At 37.5% G+C, this 25,249-nt stretch overlaps 1 long non-coding RNA gene across 1 annotated transcript in view; it reads right to left on the bottom strand.

Annotated features, from left to right (window-relative positions):
* The window catches only part of LOC309647418, a 774,616-nt gene that overhangs the window by 362,136 nt on the left and 387,231 nt on the right, over positions 1-25,249 (bottom strand). The window lies entirely within an intron of this gene.

The following is a 25,249-nucleotide window of genomic DNA, read 5'->3' as shown; positions in this document are numbered from 1 at the left end:
ACCAGAGCCACCCTCAGTGCAGAATGTGGAGGGTTCCTTCATAATAACATGAGACAATGTTGTTCCCAGGAACTCAGCAATAGATACCTGGGTAGATGAGGTCGGAGCTCTTGGAAATCTTATTCTGATTGCTTCCATTTTTGCAAAGAGGAAAGAAATTAAGTTATGAGCTGATAATAAGGATAAGAAGACATGTTGCAAGTATAAAGAAATGGGGAGAAAAGAAGTGGTGTGCGAAAGAGAAAATCAACCAGGAAAATGTATTTTGCTCAATGGGCAGCATGAAGAATCCTCTTAGTTTAGAGATTATAAATTTAAAGTGAGATCAGTAAGCACATTTTGTTTTGTTTTGTTTGTTTTTTGGTTATAGTATGGGCATAGAGTGTGCAGAGTTGAATTTGACCAGTGCTTTTACCGAGTGGGTTAAAGAGCAAGAGAGTCAAGGGTCTGTTATACGCTACTCCTTTTCAAAATTCTGTGGTTGGTGGTATGATTTCTAAAATTAAAAATTTATTTACAACCATCATTAAATCCAAAGAAAGAGTTTTTGACATTATGATTTTCCCCATTAATAAAAACTAAAACTAACATCATGGGAAATAAGGAAATTATTCTCAAAAGTACTTTGAACCACAATATTGAACCATCATGACTGAAAATAAGTAACTTGCAGTATGAATGGAAATTTGCACTTAATATATCAAAAACAGTTTATACAGTAATAATAATAAATGATACAATCCTTTTGAAACCAAACATAAATTTTAAGGCACTATCACAAAGAGATGATTATGGACTAATTTCTGTCTCTACCAATATGAAGCTACAAACTGATTTGTTTTCTGTCTCAGAAATAAAATTTACTTTTCTTAGCACAGAAATCAAGAAGATGACATTCTTTTATCAGCATGCAAGAACGCATTTTAAGGCGATGAGTGCTAGAGACAATTTATTTCAAGTAAGTTTTTATGTGTAAGAGAAAGTATATACAAAATATGTATGACTTTACTTTTTTATTTTAAAATATATTCTTCTCAAATATCCTCTTGGCCTCTCTTGCCCCCTGGATCTTTCCCTATTTGCTTCACAGCAGCTGCTGTCTTGGCATTCCAACTCAACCACAATCACATGAACAATCATAGTCTAGGAGAACCTGGCTCTCCAAAGAATTTTTGAACCCAAGTGAAACCAATGAGAATAATATCTGGTTTCCCAAGTGGCTGCCAAAGGGGCCAAATAATGCAACCTAGAAGAACAAGGGAATTGATACCTCATGTGGTGAACTTTGACCAATAGGGACAGGAGACAAAAACAAGTCAGTCATATAAACTCCCTCTCCTTCTTCCCCAAGGTTTTACTCTGAGCCAGTTTCTCTGTTGACCCTGCCTGGAGGAGATGACCTGTGAGACACGGCAGGCCTCCCACCAAGCAGCCAGCTGTATCTGTTGCAGTACAGCATGAAACAGGGCTAGCACTATACTATATCACCTTGCACGGCACCTATCTAGCCTTCCCTGCCTCACTTCCCTTTGCCCTCACTCTCATTTGCTAGAACTGCACCTCACACAGCATCAGCACTTAATCCTTGCATTTGACTCGATTTTCAAGAGCCCACAGGCTAAACCAAGAAAAAGCAGGGTCCAAAACACATGGCAGTAGAGATTTTACATAGCAAACATTCATGTAATCACCAACCAAGTTAAAAATTAAAGCATACTTTAGAGGCTTCTGCTTGTGCCCGTCACCAAATACATAAAGATAATCATTATTAAATTAACATAAATGTAAGTCTAAGCCCATTCCCATTGGAGCAGCAGAAAGTGAAGTCTCTATTGTTCTTGGGGCTTCAATTCTCTTCTACTTGGGGGAAAAAAGGTGCAAAAAGTGAATCTCTTTAATCACAGGACACACGAACTTTACAGGCTCTGTTGACACGGAGATTCTCTCCCTATTCTCTAGTTTCTTTATAAAAGCACTGTCTCTATCTGAAACACCTAGCAAAATTGCTTCAATCGCTCAGGTTTTTGTGGAACAAAAGCCAGAAAAGTGAGTGTTTTGCAGGTCATGTCTGCTTAAATCCATTTATGTCCACTTATTACAAACGTCCTCAAAAACAAAGCAGTACAAAACCACTTGTAAAAGAAACTCCCAACGATATTTGTAAAACTAGGGAGGAGAAAATATGGGTGTTTGTATAAAAATCCAGCACTGTTTATGATAAAAAAAAAACAACAACAATTCTAATGCAAAGGAAAATGAGTAAATTAATTAGTTGACTTGTTCTACTTTGTGGCATTCAGCTTAATTTTAACTTTGTAAATTCAGAGTTCCTCATTTGATTTACAGTCAACAAGACCAGAAATTGTGTCAATTTTATTATTTTAAACGTTTTGTTGTGTATTATGACATACTTACAAAAAAGTGCGTAAGATACATTTTGTTTATTGAATTATTATAAAATAACCCCCCGTGAAAACAGATGAAGAAATAGAACATTGCCAGTGACTTTCAGAAACCCCCAGTACACACTCTCTCTCACACTCTCTCCCATATTCCTTTTTTTCCTTTTCTGTACACTTGTAGGGATGCATCTCTAAACACAACGGTTTAATTAACCTATTTTTGAAACTTATATAAATGGATTTGAATAGTACATATTTTCTGATTCTGGATTCTTTCAACAGTATATTATACATCTGTTTTATTCTATGTTTTTGCCTATAGCTTAAGTTTATTCATTTTCCTGAATAGTATTCCATTGTAATTATAAACCACAATTCATGTGCCCACTCTATAATAGACATTCGAATTATTTCCAGCTTGGGGCTATTATGAGTAATGTTACTGTAAAGATTTGTGTATGTGTCTTCTAGGGAAAATCTGCATATACCTCTGCTGGATAAGTTCCTAAGCATAGAATTTATGGGTAATAAGGAATGCATATCTTCAATTTAATTGTTAAGACAAACTGCTTTCCAAAATGGTTGCACCAGTTTACACTTCCACCAAAGCTGTATGAAAGTTCCTATTGTTTCACTTTTTTGGCAAAACAAAATAGCCTGGCATTTTCTGGCGTTTTAAAATTTTAGCTATTCTGGTGGGGTCTAATGGGATCTCACTGTGGTTTTATTTTATGCTTCCCAATTACTATTAGTAAAATAGCACCACATATTCTGTTGTATAATAATTGCGTAATGTGGATATTTTCTTATACAACATGCCTGTTCAAATTTTTTGCCCAGTCTTCTACCAGATATTTTTTTCCTTATTGGTTTTTATGAATTACTTAGAAATCTGGGCCATTTATAGTTAAATGGGTCACAAATATCTTTTGTTATTTGGCTTAATATTCACTTTCTTAAAGGGTTATTTTAAGGAATGTAAGCTTTTACATTTAATACAGTCAAAATTATACATTTTTTAGAGTTTTTTATATTTTATTGAACAGTATTTTCCTAATCCTCCAGTACAATATTGAAGATAAATGGTAATAGCAAATATCCCTGCCTCATTTCACTCCCAAAGTGAAAGCTATCAACATTTCACCATTAAGTATGGTGCTGGCGTCAGGGGTTGGGGTTTATCATATTAATGATGTTCCCTTCTATTCTTAATGTTATAAAAGTTTTGTCATGACTAAATGTCTAATATCAAAAGCTCTTCTGTAGCTATTTCAGCAGCTATGATATTTTTCTCCATCACTTTGTTCACAGGAGGACTATAGGGAATACTGTAGGGTATGTTTACTATTGAACAAACTTTGCATCGCTGAAAGAATATTGTATAGCCAACCTTTTACATGGTATAAAATTATATGTTGCTGGATTCAGTTTGTTGGTATTTTAGTTAGAATTGTTGCATCAGTATTCATGAGTCAAATGAGTGGAAGAGACATTAGTCAGTAATGTTCCTGTAAGTTTTGTTCTCCAAGTTATGTTGAGCTCATCAAAAGAGCTAGAGGATGTTTCATACTTTTCAAGTGTCTGGAAGAATCTGTATATATTTGGTATTCTTTTTTCCTAAAATGTCAAGAACGGCTCCTTCTCTGAAAATCTGCCCTTAAAATTCTGGTCACCTCAGCCTCACTGAAATCCAATCTCTTTTTCCTCAACACAAGGAGATTGGCATGATCTGCTTTGGATACCCTTCCTAATAGGAAGATAAATCTATTCTCTGTTACTCCATCATGACCAGAGCACAAATCAAAATATACAATAATTTGATGGAGATTATTTTGTGCATTAAGCCTTTGTCAAGAAAATTATCGATAATTTTTTTGGAAAGGAGCTTTCTCTCATTATTCTCTGTAAAGGTAAAAAAGAAGATTCATTTCATCAGAGGTCTCAAATTTTCTAGCACAGGAATAAGCAATTTAATCTCCTAACTTCTGTGATATTCTGTCTTTCCTTTTGTCTTGTTATCCTTTCTTAAGACAATTGAATGTGTTTTTAATGAACTTTCTAACCCAGAGAGAATCTGGAAATTGTTTAGACAATATAATTTAAAACACTTTTACTAACTTTTTTTCTAGATTTTGCTTTTTTCCTTAAATCAATTTTGGTAATTTATATTTTTCCAGAATTAAATTACACTCTTCCACTCATCTAGAATTTATTTTTTTAAACATTTTTTCTAATCATAACACATGCTTTTGAAAACACTATTAGACAAGACTCAAAAAAAGTTTTAATTTTTTTCTGATTAGCTATGTCTGTTCCGCTTCCAAATATATTTTCTGCAATCTCTTTCTGAATTGATTAGACTCACCAGAAAATATTATTTTAGTTGATATTTCATACCTTTGAGAAAAATCAACTCTTGGAATTACTCATCGCTTAATATATATTTCTTTTATTTTTTATTTACTTAATTTTTTCTTTATATTTCCCTTACATTGCTATTTAAAATTTTCTCATGATTCTTCACTTTAATAATTAGTTTATTTATTTTCATTCTTTCCACTAACATATAGAAAATATTTTCACTATGAATTTACCTCTCACTCCTTCTTGCAAGAGCACCGGAAACACAACTAACTGCTGAACAATCATTGACAGAAAGACACTGGAAATCACCAAAAAAGATATCCCACATTCAAAGACAAGGGAGAAGCCACATTGAGACAGTAGGAGGGGCACAATCACAATAAAATCAAATCCCATAACCACTGGGTGGGTGACTCACAAACTGGAGAACACTTATACCACAGAAGTCCACCCACTGGATTGAAGGTACTGAGCCCCACGTCAGGCTTCCCAACCTGGGGGTCCAGCAATGGGAGGAGGAATTCCTAGAGAATCAGACTTTGAAGGCTAGCAGGATTTGATTGCAGGACTTCAACAGGACTGGGGGAAACAGAGACTCCACTCTTGGAGGGCACACACAAAGTAGTGTGTGCATCAGGACCCAGGGGAAAGAGCAGTGACCCCATAGGAGACTGAGCCAGACCTACCTGCTAGTGTTGGAGGGTCTCCTGCAGAGGTGGGGGGTGGCTGTGGCTCACCACAGGGACAAGGTCACTGGCAGCAGAAGTTCTGGGAAGCACTCCTTGGCATGAGCTCTCCCAGAGTCCGCCATTAGGCCCACCAAAGAGCTGGGTAGGCTCCACTGCTGGGTCGCCTCAGACCAAACAACCAACAGAGAGGGAACTCAGGCCCACCCATCCAGAGACAAGCAGATTAAAGTTTTACTGAGCTCTGCCCACCAGAGCAACAGCCAGTTCTACCCACCACCAGTCCCTCCCATCAGGAAATTTGCTCAAGCCTCTTAGATAGCCTCATGCACCAGAGGGCAGACAGAAGAAGCAAGAAGAACTACAATCCTGCAGCCTGTGGAACAAAAACCACATTCACAGAAAGATAGACAAGATGAAAAGGCAGAAGGCTATGTACCAGATGAAGGAGCAAGATAAAACCCCAGAAAAACAACTGAATGAAGTGGAGATAGGCAACCTCCCAGAAAAAGAATTCAGAATAATGATAGTGAAGATTATCCAGGACCTCGGAAAAAGAATGGAGGCAAAGATCGAGAAGATGCAAGAAATGTTTAACAAAGACCAAGAAGAATTAAAGAACAAACAAACAGAGATGAACAATACAATAACTGAAATGAAAAATACACTAGAAGGAATCAACAGCAGAATAACTGAGGCAGAAGAACAGATAAATGACCTGGAAAACAGAATGGTGGAATTCACAGCCATGGAGCAGAATAAAGAAAAAAGAATGAAAAGAAATGAAGACAGCCTAAGAGACCTCTGGGACAACATTAAATGCAACAACATTCGCATTATAGGGGTTCCAGGAGGAGAAGAGAGAGAGGAAGGACCCAAGAAAATATTTGAAGAGATTATAGTCAAAAACTTCCCTAACATGAGAAAGGAAATAGCCACCCAAATCCAGGAAGCACAGAGAGTCCCAGGCAGGGTAAACTCAAGGAGAAATATGCCAAGACACATAGTAATCAAATTGACAAAAATTAAAGACAAAGAAAAATTATTGAAGCAACAAGGGAAAAATGACACATAACATAGAAGGGAACTCCCATAAGGTTAACAGCTGCTTTCTCAGCAGAAACTCTACAAAGCCAGAAGGGACTGGCATGATATATTTAAAGTGATGAAAGGGAAGAACCTACAACCAAGATTACTCTACCCGGCAAGGATCTCATTCAGATTCGACGGAGAAATCAAAAGCTTTACAGACAAGCAAAAGCTAAGAGAATGCAGCACCACCAAACCAGCTCTACAACACATGTTAAAGGAACTTCTCTAAGTGGGAAACACAAGAGAAGAAAAGGACCTACAAAAACAAACCCAAAACAATTAAGAAAATGGTAATAGGAACATACATATCAATAATTACCTTAAATGTGAATGGATTAAATGCTCCAACCAAAAGACACAGGCTCACTGAATGGAAACAAAAACACAAGATCCATATATATGCTGTCTACAAGAGACCCACTAGGGACACATACAAACTGAAAGTGAGGGGATGGAAAAAGATACACGAGGCAAATGGAAATCAAAAGAAAGCTGAAGTAGCAATACATATATCAGATAAAATAGACTTTAGAGAATGTTACAAGAGACAAGTAAGGACACTACATAATTATCAAGGGATCAATCCAAGAAGAAGATATAACAATTATAAATATATACGCACCCAACATAGGAGCACCTCAATACATAAGGCAAATGCTAACAGCTATAAAAGAGGAAATCAACAGTAACACAATAATAGTGGGGGATTTTAACACCTCACTTACACCAATGGATGGATCATCCAGACAGAAAATTAATAAGGAAACACAAGATTTAAATGACACAATAGACCAGATAGATTTAACTGATATTTATAGGACATTCCATCCAAAAACAGCAGATTACACTTTCATCTCAAGTGCTCATGGAACATTCTCAAGGATAGATCACATCTTGGGTCACAAATCAAGCCTTGGTAAATTTAAGAAAATTGAAATCCTATCAAGCATCTTTTCCGACGACCGTGCTATGAGATTAGAAATCAATTACATGGAAAAAAACGTAAAAAACACAAACACATGGAGGCTAAATAATAAGTTACTAAATAGCCAAGAGATCACTGAAGAAATCAAACAGGAAATCAAAAAATACCTAGTGACAAATGACAATGAAAACATGATAATCCAAAACCTATGGGATGCAGCAAAAGCAGTTCTAAGAGGGAAGTTTATAGCAATAAAAGCCTACCTCAAGAAACGAGAAAAATTTCAAATAAACAATCTAACTTTACACCTAAAAGAACTAGAGAAAGAAGAACAAACAAAACCCAAAGTTAGGGCTTCCCTGGTGGTTCAGTGGTTAAGAATCCGCCTGCCAATGCAGGGGACACAGGTTCAAACCCTGGTGCAGGAAGATCCCACGTGCCGTGGAGCAACTAAGCCCGTGCACCACAACTACTGCGCCTGCACTCTAGAGCTGTGAGCCACAACTACTGAGCCTGTGTGCCACAACTACTGAAGCCCACGCGCCTAGAGCCTGTGCTCCGCAACAAGAGAAGCCACCACAATGAGAAGCCCGTGCACCACAAGGAACAGTAGCCCCCGCTCACCACAACTAGAGAAAGCCTGTGTGCATGCAGCAACAAAGACCCAATGCAGCCAAAAATAAAATTAAATAAATTAAATAAATTTTTTAAAAAAACCAAAGTTAGTAGAAGGAAAGAAATCATAAAAATCAGAGCAGAAATAAATGAAATAGAAACAAAGAAAACAATAACAAAGATCAATAAAACTAAAACCTGGTTCTTTGAGAAGATAAAGTTGATAAACCTTTAGTCAGACTCATCAAGAAAAAGAGGGAGAGCACTTAAATCAATCAAATTAGAATGAAAAAGGAGAAGTTACAATGGACACCACAGAAATACAAAGCATCCTAAGAGACTACTACAAGAAACTCTATGCCAATAAAATGGACAACCTGGAAGAAATGGACAAATTCTTAGAAAGGTATAACCTTCCAAGACTGAATCAGGAAGAAATAGAAAATACGAACAGACCAATCACAAGCACTGAAATTGAAACTGTGATTAAAAATCATCCAACAAACAAAAGTCCAGGACCAGATGGCTTCACAGGTGAGTTCTATCAAACATTTAGAGAAGAGCTAACACCCATCCTTCTCAAACTCTTCCAAAGAATTGCAGAGGAAGGAACACTCCCAAACTCATTCTACAAGGCCACCATCACCCTGATACCAAAACCAGACAAAGATACAACAAAAAAAGAAAATTACAGACCAATATCACTGATGAATATAGATGCAAAAATCCTCAACAAACTACTAGCAAACAGAATCCAACAGCACATTAAAAGAATCATACACCATGATCAAGTGGGATTTATCCCAGGGATGCAAGGATTCTTCAATATATGAAAATCAATCAATGTGATACACCATATTAACAAATTGAAGGAGAAAAACCATATGATCATCTCAATAGATGCAGAGAAAGCTTTCAACAAAATTCAACACCCATTTATGATAAAAACTCTCCAGAAAATAGGCATACAGGGAACTTACCTCAACATAATAAAGGCCATATATGACAAACCCACAGCAAACATCATTCTCAATGGTGAAAAACTGAAATCATTTCCTCTAAGATCAGGAACAAGACAAGGATGTCCACTCTCACCACTATTATTCAACATAGTTTTGGAAGTCCTAGCCACGGCAATCAAAGAAGAAAATATAGATCAATGGAACAGGATAGAAAACCCAGAGATAAACCCATGCATGTATGGTCAGCTAATCTATGACAAAGGAGGCAAGGATATACAATGCAGAAAAGACAGTCTCTTCAATAAGTGGTGCTGGGAAAACTGGACAGCTACATGTAAACGAATGAAATTAGAACACTCCCTAACACCATACACAAAAATAAACTCAAAATGGATTAAAGACCTAAATGTAAGATCGGACTAAAACTCTTAGAGGAAGACATAGGAAGAACACTCTGACATAAATCACAGCAAGATCTTTTTTGACCCACCTCCTAGAGAAATGGAAATAAAAACAAAAATAAACAAATGGGACCTAATGAAACTTAAAGGCTTTTGCACAGCAAAGGAAACTATAAATAAGATGAAAAGACAACCCTCAGAATGGGAAAAAAATATTTGCAAATGAATTAATGGACAAAGTATTAATCTCCAAAATGTATAAACAGCTGATGCAGCTCAATATTAAAAAAACAAACCCAATCATAAGATGGGCAGAAGACCTAATTAGACACCTCTCCAAAGAAGACATACAGATGGACAAGAGACACATGAAAAGTGGCTCAACATCACTAATTATTAGAGAAACACAAATCAAAACTACAGTGAGGTATCACCTCACAGCAGTTAGAATGGGCATCATCAGAAAATCTACAAACAACAAATGCTGGAGAGGATCTGGAGAAAAGGGAACCCTCTTGCACTGTTGGTGGGAATGTCAACTGATACAGCCACTATGGAAAACAGTATGGAGGTTCCTTAAAAAACTAAAAATAGAATTACCATATGATCCAGCAATCCCACTACTGCGCATATACCCAGAGAAAACCATAATTCAAAAAGACACATGCATCCCAATGTTCATGGCAGCACCATTTACAATAGCCAGGTCATGGAAGCAACCTAAATGCCCATCAACAGAAAAATGGATAAAGAAGATGTGGTACATATATACAATGGAATATTACTCAGCTATAAAAGGAATGAAATTGAGTCATTTGTAGAGATGTGGATGGACCTAGAGACTGTCATACAGAGTGAAGTAAGTCAGAAAGAGAAAAACAAATATCGTATATTAACGTATATACGTGGAATCTAGAAAAATGGTACAGGTGAACTGGTTTGCAATGCAGAAATAGAGACACAGATGTAGAGAACAAACGTATGGACACCAAGGGGGGAAAATGGTCAGGGTGGGGGTGGTGGTGGGATGAATTGGGAGATTGGGATTGACATGTATACACTGATGTGTATAAAATGGATGACTAATAAGAACCTGCTCTATAAAAAATAAATAAATAAAATATAAAAATTAAATAAAAAAACAGAATAATTTGCAGCCAACAGAAAAAAAAATTTACCTCTGTGTTGCATTAGCACTGTCACACATGTTTTGAATAACAATATCTTAATTGTTATTGACTATATGCCATTATCTGTGATTTAGTTTAAACTCTTCTTATAAGCAGTGCAAAAATGGCGTATTTATAAATACAGGATCACTGCGTTTTTCTGTTTGTCATTTTATTTTTTGATTTATTGAACTGAAATTAGAAACTCTCCATACTATAACTGGAAATGGCTCTCAATGTGCTAATCCTGATTAATTTTGAGTTTAATGATTATTTAAAATCATATGCTCAATTCATTGGACATAATATGTAAATCCAAAATTATATACCTCTGTGTTAATTCATTTTTTATATTATAACAATTCAATCCTTAAGGTCTTTATTTTTGCTAATTTAATATTCCCTTGACCAAGAATGCGATATTAAATTTTCTCACTATAATCATGCCCTTATATGTTCTACTTGCATTACTGATCTGATTGTTCTTTTTATTTGTGACATTACCTTTGTAATTTAGAGTAAAGTGACATTTATTCCCTTATTTTTATTGTGTACTTTACCTTATTTCAATATATAATTACACATTATACCCATTAGGTTTCAAGTAGGAAATAAATGACACAAATTGAACAATTTTAAGTAGGTTTAGTTAAGGGACTATTTTTTTTAAAGGGTTGGCAGGGGAGGAAAAGCATAAAGGACAGTGCAGACTCCAGAACTAGTAAGAGCAAGTTACCATCCCAGATCTGAAGAAAGAGAGTGCTGCGTGCAGAGAGGGCACTGGCCAACACAGCCATTATCTTCAGTGGAGGTTCAAAGCCAGCTTCCAGCAACCCTGTACAAAATGGGGGTCTCTTCCTGCTCTCACTGCCTGATCTTTTCGCTATAAGGATGAGAAATCATTCCTTAATAAGCTAAAGTTGTGGTGTGTGTAATTGCTCTTTATCCAAGAAACAGATAAAAACTCACAAGTGTTTATCCCTTCAAATCCAGCTCAAGAACTGCATCCTTGAAAACTGTCTTTGAACTAGGGAATTGTTTTAATCACTATTATTCCACCACTGAACTTTATATATATATTTTTCTTATTACACTTAACACATGACATTAATTTTTTATTTTTATCTTTTTTTATAGAGGATAAATTCCTTGATGAGAAGACTGCCTTATTTGCCTTATTTTTATTTTATTATGTAAAAATAATCTCGGGATGGAAAACAATTATTTTCTGAGAGCATACCCTAGATTGAAGGAAAACACACTATATATGTGACATCCATGTATTCCCCTTTGGCCCTCCAGTAAAACCAAAGTATACTAAGGTCCACAATAAATATCAATCCGTCCCTTGTCTCATATGGGATCGTTTATTGACATTTCCACATTAGTCCTTTGCTGTTGAGACAGCTAATTGTTTTATGATGTCCCTTTTCCCCTTTCATAGTGATCAAATTTTTAGCTGGATTGCATTTCCATCCTTCATTTCGTGGCCATGTGCCTAAATCCTTACCAACCGATTGTGAGAGAAAGTGATGTGTGAAACTTCAAGTATAACCAATAAAAACAAATTGTTATGTCCTCTACTTCCACAGTGAGATCATTGACATGATGGTTGGAGTTGGAACAGACATTTGGACTGTGAACTAAAAATAATTTTGGGAGGATCCTGGAACAGTACTTGATAAAAGAGCCTGGATCCCTGACATTTAGAGCCATCACGTTTGTGCTGAATTCTTCTGTGAGAGAAATAATCTTATTTAAACCACTGTTGTTTTGGTCTTTCTCGTAGAAGTTGAACCTACAACCCATTCAATAAACTCTTTTAGAAGAATTTACTCATCCTTGTCCTTCACAAATTATTGTGTTCTGTTTTACCATTTCCACCATTTGAAATAAAACTATCTTTATGTAGAAACAGAACAGTAGGACATGATGCAAATCAACGTATAAAATGTCATTATGAGGATGTTTTATGATATTCCATGCAACTTTTCTAAAATATTTAATCCTAAGACAAGATTTTAATAAATGGGAAATATTTTTATGTTATGAATATATTATCATAAAAGTAAAGTATTAAATATTAAGATAATGTGAAAGTTAGCTTTTAAGTTCAGCACAACATCTTGAAATTACATTGGTCTTATTTTGTTCTTATTAATTTTTCACTCTTAGGGTAGATGCCTCCCACTGTTGGATTTTTGCCTTTTTATTTTTCCTAGAAAAAAAATGTATGTGAATCTAGGGAAAAGAATCATGGAGCTAACATTTCTATAAATTTTTAAGATGTGGAAAGACACAAAAAAGGGCTAAATGAGATTTTTTAAATTAGTTAGAACCAAATTGTGATTTTTAAAAATTTGTTTGCCAGGCTTTCTGCATTTTTCATTTTGTGTCATATACAGAAACTAATAATTTGTGTACAGAACACTGACATAGACAGAAGCAATTGCTTTAGCTGGAGGGACCATGGAGCTCTTGCTACCCTGAGACCCCACTCATCAACTTGAAGGTGGAGGGAATCCTCCCTAGGCACACTTGTAACCCATTTTTCGTGTGCTGTGTATCAATAGTTATAAAACTCTGATTAAGGGGACCAAAGATTAAGTACTTAAAGGCAAATGTAGCTTTAACAGGAAGTTGGATGAGTTGAAAAAAGAACCATTTGAAGAGTACTGTTCATGCACCCTTCCAGAAGAGAAAAACTGAGAAAATTAAATTCACAAAATGTTATATTGTACCATCATCCATTAGTATTTATTGAACAACAAATGGTTGAGGGAATAAGGACATATGACTTTATACTAGAAATGGCTTATTCCCTAAAGATGCTTTTAATTTGTTTAGTTCATATAATCCTGATATTTTGTGACATTTCAAGTATGCAGTAAGTACAATAATTACAATTCTATGTTGACATTTTCACAGTTTTTAATGAAGTTCTCATAAATTTATTTGAGATGTACAGGCAATAAATTAGAATTTAGTATGAGTAAATCTTTGCCACTTAAAGAAGCTGTATTACCTATGTTCTTGACTTAAACACCAAGTCAGTTTCCCAAAGTTGAGACATTATCTCCAATAATGAGCTTCTTACTCAATAAAACTGTATTTATAGCTTTTTGAAGAGAATGTAAATGTGTATTCAGGCAGCGTGACAGCATAGTAATGAGAGGTTCACATCAGATCAAACAAGCCTTTTATCAAACTATAACATAAACATAATTGTCACTTTATTACAAGTAAAAGTAATAATGTAATAATAGATGCCATTTAATGATACCCTGCTGGTCCCTGACAAATGTTAGCTCATTTACTTTGGTTTTTAAAACAATTTTTCAAGGTTAGTTTCTTCTCCCTCTTTTACAGATACATAGGGTTTGCAGAGGTTAAGAAACTTGCCAAAATTTTTTACTGAGTTAGTAAGTGGAAGCTGATTTACAATTAGTCCCCTAACTTTATGTGCCAGACGTATCACAGCTCTATCACAGCTTCTTGAAATAAAAAAAGCATCTGAGGGCTTCCCTGGTGGCGCAGCGGTTGAGAATCTGCCTGCCAATGCAGGGAACACGGGTTCGAGCCCTGGTCTGGGAAGATCCCACATGCCGCAGAGCAACAGGGCCCGTGAGCCACAATTACTGAGCCTGCGCGTCTGGAGCGTGTGCTCCGCAACAAGAGAGGCTGCGATGGTGAGAGGCCCGTGCACCGCGATGAAGAGTGGCCCCCACTTGCCGCAACTAGAGAAAGCCCTCGCACAGAAACGAAGACCCAACACCGCCAAAAATAAATTAATTAATTAATTAAAAAGTAAAAATTTTTAAAAAAAAGCATCTGAGCCCCCATCCCACTAGATAAAGGAAATTGTATACAATTTTTTTCTTGGTTCCCCCAAGAGAGATAGCCAAGGGGAAGACAGTGTCTTCTGTTATCATGTAATTTCCACACAAGTTACCATGAGCTCTTCTAAGGGCTCCGCCAGAGGAAAGAACAAAGACCTGCTACTCCTAGATCCACCATTATTTCTCTCTCTCATGTTCAGAAGTTTGTTTCCAAGCTGAGAAGAAGTCCTATTTTTCTGTCCTGCAAATTCAGTTCTTCTTAATAAGAATAACTTATGGGGATAAAAAGCCAGGAATTCTATCTATGACATTCAGCCCTGTGCATTCCTCTTTTGAGACAGTTGGAACACAACTCAAGTTGCTTAGATGGTGAAATGAAAATAGAAGGAGAAAGAATATGCTATGTGTCCTTAAAATTTGTTAACAGTTAATAATATGATCCAGCCATACCACATTCTTCCCAGAATACAACTAGAAGTTATTTAAACATTGTTATCTAGCCTCTGACCATGAACATCATGAAGATGGAACAAGATGAATTACCACCACCAGCATGACTCACCCCTCACCGATCACATCCCCATGCAGGAGAACTAAATAATTTTATCTTACTCTAATGAGAAATTTACTCTTTACCTAAATGTTAAAAGACTTTGTGGGATAACAGAAACTTCCATTAAAACTTCCATTAACAGAAACTCCCACTAAAGGGCAATATAGTTCGCTTGCAGAGTAAGGATAGAAGTAAGTCTGCTCTGCATGATGGTAATACTTCGCTGCTTAAAAACTATTCCCATTCTCAACATGGGGGTTACACTATAGTTCCCTCCTTTCTTAAAAACATAACAAAACAAAACAAAAAGTGAGACTGTCCTTGGGAAATGTGCTGTGCACCCTCTGCTCTAACAAATAAGAGGCTCTGTAGATTAGCACACAGACATGCCTGTTCTCGCACCCGTGGGAATGCTGAAAAGGAGAGCAGTCTCCAGACTGCACGACAGGGAAGAACATCACTTTGTGGGTTTTGTTTGTTTTTTATTATATGAACACATTCTAAGGAAGCAGCCTTTAATTGCATTTTTAGAGAGTGAACGCAAGCACAAAAATCACAGTGACAGGTTGACACAGTGCTCAGTCCCTTTCTCACTGACTTCCTGGGGACAAAGTGAAAAAACATCAGGAAGCAGAACAATGAAATGCAAATATAGAAACTACCTGATGCTCCTTAGTGAGTAAAGGATGTGGACTAACTGCAGCCATTCCCCAGTGTCTCCGCTCAAGGTAAATGCTAAGTAAACACAATGCCAAGCTGTGTATTTGAAACAAATGGGATGCTGTGATGCATTCCTGAGAGACAACACAGCAGGTGCCTAAAACACTGTTGTGCTAAAAACAAACAAACAAAAAATCCTGCACGGAATTACCTAGGGCAGCCTTCCTCCTCCACTCCGTGTTTTTAAATTATGAAATGCTAGTGTGACGCATTAGATCCAGGGACCAAGATGTTGCCCTGTGCAGAAGGATGAGTCTCCCAAGGAGAGAGGTTCACAGAGAGCTCTCTAGAAGATGGGGCGTGGGGGAGGGTTGAGCACCTGAAGACGGACAGAAGGTAAGGCGAGGTGTATCCGCAGGGCTCCGGCTGCCCTCAGATGCTTTCCCACTTGGACCCTTGGGAAAGTCCAAGTCGTAAAGACCTTTAGCTATTCCTTCCTAAATTGTTATTCTGCTGTAGAGAGGCAAGACAGTAAGAGGAGAAATAAGCCACACTCCACTTGGTTTCCTTTTCTGCTCTCCTGTGGAGATGAAAGATCTTTAAGTCAAAAAGTCCATCGCCCACTGTGATAGTTGTTGACTAGCAAGTGGTCAGCACATGGTGATGTTGGGAAGAGTCAGGAAGGACCACAAGTCTCTGAGGGGCGCTGAGCAGAAATGCCAGAGATACAATAAAACTGAACATCTTCCTTACGCCACACGTTAGAGAAAGCTGTCCTCTGAAGAAAGGTGCATGTGAAGAGGGGATGGAAATCAAAGTTGCACTGATTTGCACAAAGGTTATCCAGCAACTAATTATAACTTCATTATTTCATTTATGCTTTCAACAAAAAAGCATTAAGCACCTCTTATATGCCAGACACTGCAGTTAGGGAGAGAGGATTCTGGAAAATAATCTCTGCTGTACAAACATTAATATTCTAAGTGGAATATGGTCAAGTAAACAGAAAGTATGATAAGTACCGTGGTAGACGTATGTACATGTTGCTATGGTAGCACATCAGAAAGCAATCTCATTCTGCTGGGAGAAACTATGACTGGCTTAACGGAAGAGGGGATCCCTCAGCCCAGTCTTCAAGGGGAAGTACTATTTATCTGGGCAAAATCTGTGAGTGGGGCAGGCGAGATGCAGTGAGAGGAGAATTCAAGTAAGTGTGAACTATTGTTCACAAGATATGGAAGACAGAAACATGACTTAAGTGGGGAACTGAATTTTCTCTTCATGGTGCAACATAGTGTAGGAGTGGGAGTGGGGAGAGATGACGTTGGAGAGCTGGTCAGGGATTGGGTTGTGCGTGATTGTTAAGCCATGGTAAGGATTTTGGACATTGACCTACAGTCATTCAAGGATTTGTGGGTTCAGAAAGGCTACTCTGTCAGAAATCTAGAGAATGTATTGGAAGACAATAAAAACTAAGACTGTATTAATAAGCCTAGAAGAAACTCTGAAAACTTGAGGCATAGGGCAGTGACCATTGGGATGGAGATAAGAGTACAGATTGGAGAGAGTTTAAAGATGTGAAATTCATATGAATTGGTGATTGATTAGAAATGGGTAATAAAATAGATGGGAGGGAAAAAAAAAGATAAACTCCTAGGTTTACAGTTTTATAGGATGCATTGAGGTTGGTAAATTTAATGAAAATGATGAATTTCATTTTAAACACATTGAGTTTGATGGGTATTATGTATCCATATGACCAAAAGAAAGTTGAATATGAAAACTACTAAGAGACCAAATATACAAACAGACAGTGGCAGGACAATATATGACAGCAGAACTTTGACCCACAATTTCTGCAACAACTGGTCCAGAAAACTAAACTACAGCCTCTACAGTAATTGGTTCAGAACACTCAGGGCTCGCTCAATGAGTGTCAGTTTCTCTGTTTATTGCCCCCACTTCCAACTCAGGATGAACCAGAGAAAGTGAAGTATGGTCCCTAAACCAATCACATAAGATGCCCAATTCTAGCTAACCTACCTTCGGCTTTCTCATGCCAACAGCCTCCAATCAGAACATACCTGAAGCCTTCTCTTTTTCCGCACCACAAAGTTTTCCCACACTTCTGCTTGTCATTTACTCTCTGCCAAATACAAGTGATGGTGGCTGACATCCTTGCCATGGCAAGCTCGGAATAAATAGCCTCTGTCTGTTCCCTTTTGAGTGGTTGTCTTTATTTCCACAGTTTTACTAGACGCTCCATCAAGATACAGTATATATATACTGCCTGGTGTGGCAGACCCGAGCATTTGACGAGGACCAGATCCCAGAGAGGTTCTTTATGTCTTGCTGCTCATGGCTTGACAAGTCTGTGATGTTATAAGTCAGAACCAGGTCTGAAGTCCACTCCGTTTGAGTTGAATTGAGTCCCTTACTAGTTATTCTCAATTTGGTAGGTACCCAGGTTTTGTTATTGGTTCTAATTTATTTGGCATCCTTAGTGGAATCAGAACATTCCTTTTTGTTCTCTTCTGTGCTTCCATTTTCTGTTGTATTACCTAACAGTATCATCTGTCATAAGGAGAATCAGAGGGAGAAGATAAGCAAAAGATGACAAGACAGACCCTTTAAGCCTGTTGTTCAAGCCAGCCCCAGAGATAGGGGAGTTTTTGGTTCTCACTGACCGGTGTCCATTTGGACAAACTTTGCTGTGGGACACCAGTAAAACCTGATCAGTGCTTCTTATGTTTCATTTTGTCTTGAGAGTTCGTCTTTGACCCTGAGAGCATGTTTCTCTGCTTGTTCACCTGCCAGCATGCAGATTTTTGCAGTTTGTGTGCAGAGGCAGCTAACCCTCCGGCTGCAGACCCAAGACACAAAGTGTACACACATCATTTCACCTGACCAATGCCAGCTCTCATGAGGTCATCTCAGTCCAAACCTTTTCCTCGTAGTGAAAACTCCTGTATCTTATATGTGCTCTCATTACATTCCTAATGCTTACGTCCCTCTTTGTAAATGGCATAAATACAGCAAGGATGACTGAGACTTGTATGGCCACTCTGAGGAGTATTTGACCTGAACAAAATTGTTTACTTGAAAAGCCCCTTAAAAAAAAAAACAATAAGTGCCATTTGCTACAACATAGATGGACCAGAGATGGATGGCATTATGCTAAGTGAAATAAGTCAGACAGAGAAAGACAATTACTGTATGATCTCACTTATATGTGGAGTCTAAAAAGAAACAAAAAATCCAAGCTCTAGGTACAGAGAACAGATTGGTGGCTGCCAGAGGTGGGCAGTGAGGGGAGGGGGCTCAAATGGTGAGGGGGTCAAAAGGTACAAACTTCCATTTATAAAATAAATAACTCATGCGGACAGAATGTAAAGCATGGTGACTATAGTTAACAACACAGTATTGCATATTTGAAAGTTGCTAGAGAGATCTTAAAAGTTCTCATCGCAAGAAAAAAAAATTTTAACTATGTCTGGTGATAGATGTTAACTAGATTTATTGTGGTGATCATTTTGCAACATATACAAATAGCAAATCATTATGTTGTTCACCTGAAACTAATATAATGCTGTATGTCCATTAAATCTTAATTTAAAGAAAAAGGAATAAGACATCTCAGGTTCAGTGAGTAGCATTTTTTACTTGGTATGCAAAGGCCTCCAAACAAAATTCTGATTCAAAAATTGCTTCAATTAAAGATCCTCCAGCAAAAGCTAATGAGGAATTTGACAAACTCCAGCAACAACAAAGCACTCATTTCCCCAGTGAAGCCCATCCCTCTCCTCCAGTTGGTTTTCTACATCCTCTCTTCCTCCTTATTCCCCTGGTCCCTCCCCTCTGTACCTTCAACACCTCCATCTCTCCTCTTCACCTTGTGCAGACCTCCTACCTTTCCCTAAACACTCTCTTAAAGATTCCTAAATGCCATTTGCTTCTAAAGATGCTTCTCTTCCGTGAGCAAAATATTCAGGCAATTGTGGAATTTAAACCTTAGACCTCAGTTGAGTTAAGAACTACAATTAAAGATCTAAACCAAGACTGGTAACTATGCATAGAATAATTTAAATTTGGGAGGAGGTTTGTATTACCCAGGGTTAGCTGACTGTATAAATTTGTGCACGTATTGGTTGGAACCACAGATGCTAATTTCTGGCTGGCAAAAGCTGATTGAACAATTCAAAAAAGGACTTACAGGATCCTTCTTTCCAAAAAACCAACATGGACTCACTGAGGGCAGCTTCCACCCCACCTGGGTCACAGTCTCCACACTCTCTGGAAGTACTGCAAGTAGATATACAGGATCTATCTCGTGAGAAAAGTGTCCAGGGAAAGGGAGTATAATGAACCCCTCTGAGCCTGAGAATTTCTCAAGGAAGATCATCCAACAGGGTAGCACAGGGAAGAGCAAACCATTGCCTAGGAGAGTGTGGGGAGGGGAGGGGGCGATCTGTCCTTTAGTATCTTGATGGTTAAAAAGGAAAATCTGGGGCTTCCCCGGTGGCGCAGTGGTTGAGAATCTGCCTGCCAATGCAGGGGGCACGGGTTCGAGCCCTGGTCTGGGAAGATCCCACATGCCGCGGAGCAACTAAGCCTGTGCGCCACAATTACTGAGCCTGCGCATCTGGAGCCTGTGCTCCGCAACAGGAGAGGCCGCGACAGTGAGAGGCCCGTGCACCGCGATGAAGAGTGGCCCCCACTTGCCGCAACTAGAGAAAGCCCTCGCACAGAAACGAAGACCCAACACAGCCAAAAATAAATAAATAAATAAATTTTTTTAAAAAAAGGAAAATCTGTTCCAAACTGGAAGTCTGAATCCCAGAGAAGGCAAGGCGTCCATAAGGAAGGACACTGTTCTCAGTCCAAGACCACGCTCATTAGGAAGCTGGTACCTTCGGAGATGGATGCTTATGGGACTGAAGAGCTAAGTCTAAGGACACCCTTAGGAGAATTCCATGCAGAGGGAGCGGGATCCCACTTCCTCAAAAGACCCAAGCGGTATGGCAGGGCTCTGGATGGCGCCTCCTGGGAGATGGCTTGCAGTATGAGAAGGAACCACCATAGCAGACAGAACTCTCCACGCGTCGGTGTCTACCTCAAAGTCTGGGACTTCCCAGGTCAACCGAGGGAAGGCAGGTAATCCCTTTACTTATTTAGTTGGTTGCTTGTTTCTTTGTTTAACAAACACATATAGAATTACTATACATAGAAACTTGCAAGTGCTTTGCAAGTATTAATTCCTTTAATGCTCACAACCATTGTATGAGGAAGTGCTATTATTATACCCATTTTTAGATAAGTAAAGTGAGGCACAAAGAGGTGGGATGCCTTATCAAAGCCAGACTGCTAGTAATAGAGACAGGATTCAAACTCAGATACTTTGTCCAGATTCCATGTGCTTAACTACCAGTAGATTTATTTATTATTATTTGGGGGGGAAATAAAAGCACTGCCAAGAATCATACCTTGATTTTCCGGAGCATTTCATACCAGATATATTTCACTTAATTCTTACAACAACTCTGTGACGTGGGCATTTCATCTTCAATTTATAGATGAGGAAATAGGCTCAGTGACTCATTCAAAGTCAAAGAGTTAGAAGGGCACAGCCAGGGCTGAAACACAGGTTGTCTGATGCCAGTCAAGGATCCTTTTCACTGCATCACATTGTCATTTACTAGAAAGATCTAAAGGAAGTAAGTGAGGAGGGGACAAAGGAGACACACAATCTTTAAAAAGCAAAACAAAACAAACAGAAAAACAGGATAAAAATCATGATTCAGACCTGTCTGACTGTTGCTGATTGAACATCAGTTGCATAATATATCACCAGCAGCCCTCACAGTGGAAAATGAGTCAATTTCTATATTACCATGGCTTTGTCAGAGGCTTCTCAAGGGAACTGGAAGAATTTGCTAAATTCATGTTGCAATCTAGCCCATTATAAAATCTCTACAGTAATTAGACTCAGAACAAGAAATTGCACGTAGCCCATCAGCGGGGAAACAGAGACTGGTGCCTTATCTAGTTCGGCACCCCAGTAACTCATCCCTGTATTCTCCATAACTTCAGAATGTCAACAAAACAAGAACCAAACAACTCCGTGGTTTTCCAATACATATAGAGACATGGGGACTCTTGAGAAAGAACAATTCTGATAAGAACAGATAAAGATTAGTTCAAATGTATGAAATAAGTTTGACTAAACTCAGAAACAATTCCACACATTAATGATAGTTCTTATAAAGCAGTATTATCTTGATGGTATTGAAAAATAAGTTTAAAGTCTTGAAGAGGAAGCACTTCCACATTCTTTTCTTATCTTTGTTCAGCATAGATGACTCAAGGCTTTTACTATCAAAATAATCTTATCATGCTTGCTCTAAACTGGATTTTTCATATTATAATGTCCTGTTCCTATTCCCTCTGCTGTTTCCTAATTTATTTTCAATGTCCAGAGACGTGCTTGGTGGACTGGGTGAATGTAGTCCTATTGAACTAGCCAAATAATTATGAATTTTTAAATCATTATATGATATATGTAACCTCTATAAAAATAATACCTCCTTCACCTAGGGAACTGTATTAAAGGCACTTCAGGAACTGCATTAAAAAGACAATACAGAACATACCATTATGAATGGTAGTGAATACTAAAAAGCATTCTACCTGAATAGTAAAAATAGATAACTAGAGGTTTCTCAACCAAAACAAAGGAAAAAAACGGCATGCTTTAGATTGGACATCTATAAAATAGCAGAAATTCAGAGGAAACTAGCTTAGGCAAAATACGGACTTTACTAAAAGTGCAAGAATGAGCTCATGAAAACAAAGATGCTGCTGGGATTCAGAACCTACTCGGCCTTGACTCAAACCCCTGCATCTTCCCTCTTTGGTCTGCCTCTCTCTGAGCTTGTGCTCTATCAACCTCACCTGCCACAGTCCAAACCAGGGGCTCGGCTTCCCAAAGCTCAGGATGGAAAACAGCCACTACGAACCACCTCCAACTGTATATTTTCTCTATTCAAATGAGTAGCCACACTGGACTGACATCTTTTAATCCCAGAGCCATTCTCCCCTCTGGGCTGGGTACCAACATGGTAACTTCTTTGCGTCCGTGTGGATAGTGAAGAGCCCTTCCCCAAATAGCAAGAAAAAATGGTGAGCCGTAGATCAAATAGGCGTCTACCCACTCTTCAAAGTTTGAAAAATCATAGAAGGCTTCAAAGGCAATCTGGTAAGCATGTCATATTAAAACTGAGAAAAAAATATTACTGCACTAAACCACTGGCACACATAGTAAAGAAACTATTTTCAGAGTCAGTCAAACTCTGAAAGCATAGAGCACTGCATATTGGAAAGCTGTAGACTCAGTGAAAATGTAGGAAAAGAAGCCTCCAAATTTTTTAAAATGAAATGCCCTATGTTCTGTATTCCTTAAAGCCTTTGTCTTTTTCCCATCTCTCCAATCCACCCAACTCTCCTACCCATCTTCAACAAGCCACTTTCCTAAGAAGGGCCACTGTGCTTTGAGAGAAATTCCGAGGACTTCACTAATGTGAAATTCTAATGTGATAGGGAATCATTACTTTCAAAGAAACCCTATCCAGAAGTTAATAATATGTAAACGGACTCTCAAAGGGCACTAGAACATATGCAGAAGTAATGTATACAACACTTCAAGCAAAGTTTAGGATTTCGTTTTCTTGGAATAAAAAGATAATATTCAAAACATGTAACACCAGCTATAATCCTCCAGTCCAGAGGAAAAGAAACTGAATTTCTAACTCCTAACAGAAAAACTCAAGACGTCGTATGCCAATGACAGTATACATTATTAGAAGGTTTTGACTCTCGGGTATACAATGTAAAATTTAATAAGGCAGCTATTTGACACCATAATACTTGCAAGGATATAGTAGTGGGAGATGGAAATAGGGTAAAACCTAATAACGTGTGCAAAGTTCCATAAGAAAAATAAATATTCCAGTGTCAACATGACAGTTAAAATTCAAGGTTGAAGGTACATCCTTGTAATAATGTGGTGTTACTCATCCACAAAACATTTGCTCCAGAACAACTAGAATTAGTTTTAGTTTTCAAAGAAGAAAAATATGGAAAATATATTTTTTAATTGTAGGGGGGAAAAAACTTCAGTAACATGACTGATAAATATTCTGTTACTATAGCTAAGAAAATATTAAAACCAAAAATTAATTGGAATAATAGAGCATCTTAACCCACAAATGGACCTGAGCATCAGTTTTGGTCTTCTGTGTAGGGAGTGTCAATGATGCTAAGAGCTTCCTCTGTTTCCGCAAGAGTCAGGTGAATTGTAGAGTTGGAGAAATTACCTAGGAAATTCAGGTTCTCCAAGCAAATTATGTTTCCAACATCTAAGTAGCAGAAGTATTTTTGGTAGAACTTAATTTATTTTCTTTAGAATAATAAAAAAAAATATCAGAAAATGTGCCCAGGTTCAATCTGGAGATCAAGCCTATAAAGCATGGAGTAAACAAATCTTTGGGCTTTAAAGATAAGGAAATTAATGCACTGCAACATTTTCAAAACAGAAGAGTACGATAGATCCTTAGAATAGGAACAGATTGGTATGTAATAAAGTCCCAATAGGTTAGTATACTTTAATATAGTTTGAATTTTAGGTCAAATCTATTCTTGTTCAATGCAGTGTACATGTACAGTATTGTTTACATATTTTTACTATACATCCCTTCTTTTAAAAAATTTTTTCTGGCTTTATTGAGGTATAGTTGACAAATACAATTGTAATATATTTAAAGTGTGTAATGTGATGATTTGATACATGTATACACTGAAAGGATTCCCATAATCAAGTTAATTGATACATCCATCACCTAACACAGTTCCTTTGTTTTCCTTTTCCCTTTTTTTTCTTTTTTTTTTTTTTTTTGTGGTGAGAATGCTTAAGATTTACCCTCTTAGCAAATTTCAAGAATACAATATAGTGTAATTAACTATAGTCACCATACTACATATTCTGTCCTCAGAACTTATTTCTCTGATGACTGAAACTTTGTACTCATTTTATAACCCCTCCCTATTTCCCCATCTCCCAGCCCCTGGTAACAACCATTCTACTTTCTGTTTTGATGAGTTGGCCTTTTTTTTTTTCTTAGATTCCACATATAAGTGATACCATGTAGCATTTGTCTTTCTTTCTTTACCTGGCTTATTTCACTTAGCACAATGACCTCCATTTTCATCCATTTTGTCACAAATATCAGACTTTCCTTCTTTTTTAAGGCAGAATGATATCCCATTGGCTATATATACTACATTTTCTGTATCCATTCATTTGTCCACAGCCACTTAGGTTGTTTTCTTACATTGGCTATTGTGAATAATGCTGCAATGAACATAGGAATACAGACATCTCTTTAAGGCAGTGATTTTGTTTCCTTTGGATATATACTTAGAATTATTGGATGATATTGTGGCCTTATTTTTAATTTCTTGAGGAAACTTCATCCTGTTTTCCATAATGGCTGTGCCAGTTTACATTCCCACCAGCCATCTACACA

Source organism: Balaenoptera physalus (genome assembly GCF_965194825.1).
Source record: "Balaenoptera physalus genome assembly, chromosome: 18".
NCBI lineage: Eukaryota > Metazoa > Chordata > Mammalia > Artiodactyla > Balaenopteridae > Balaenoptera > Balaenoptera physalus.
This window is presented reverse-complemented; position numbering and strand designations above follow the sequence as displayed.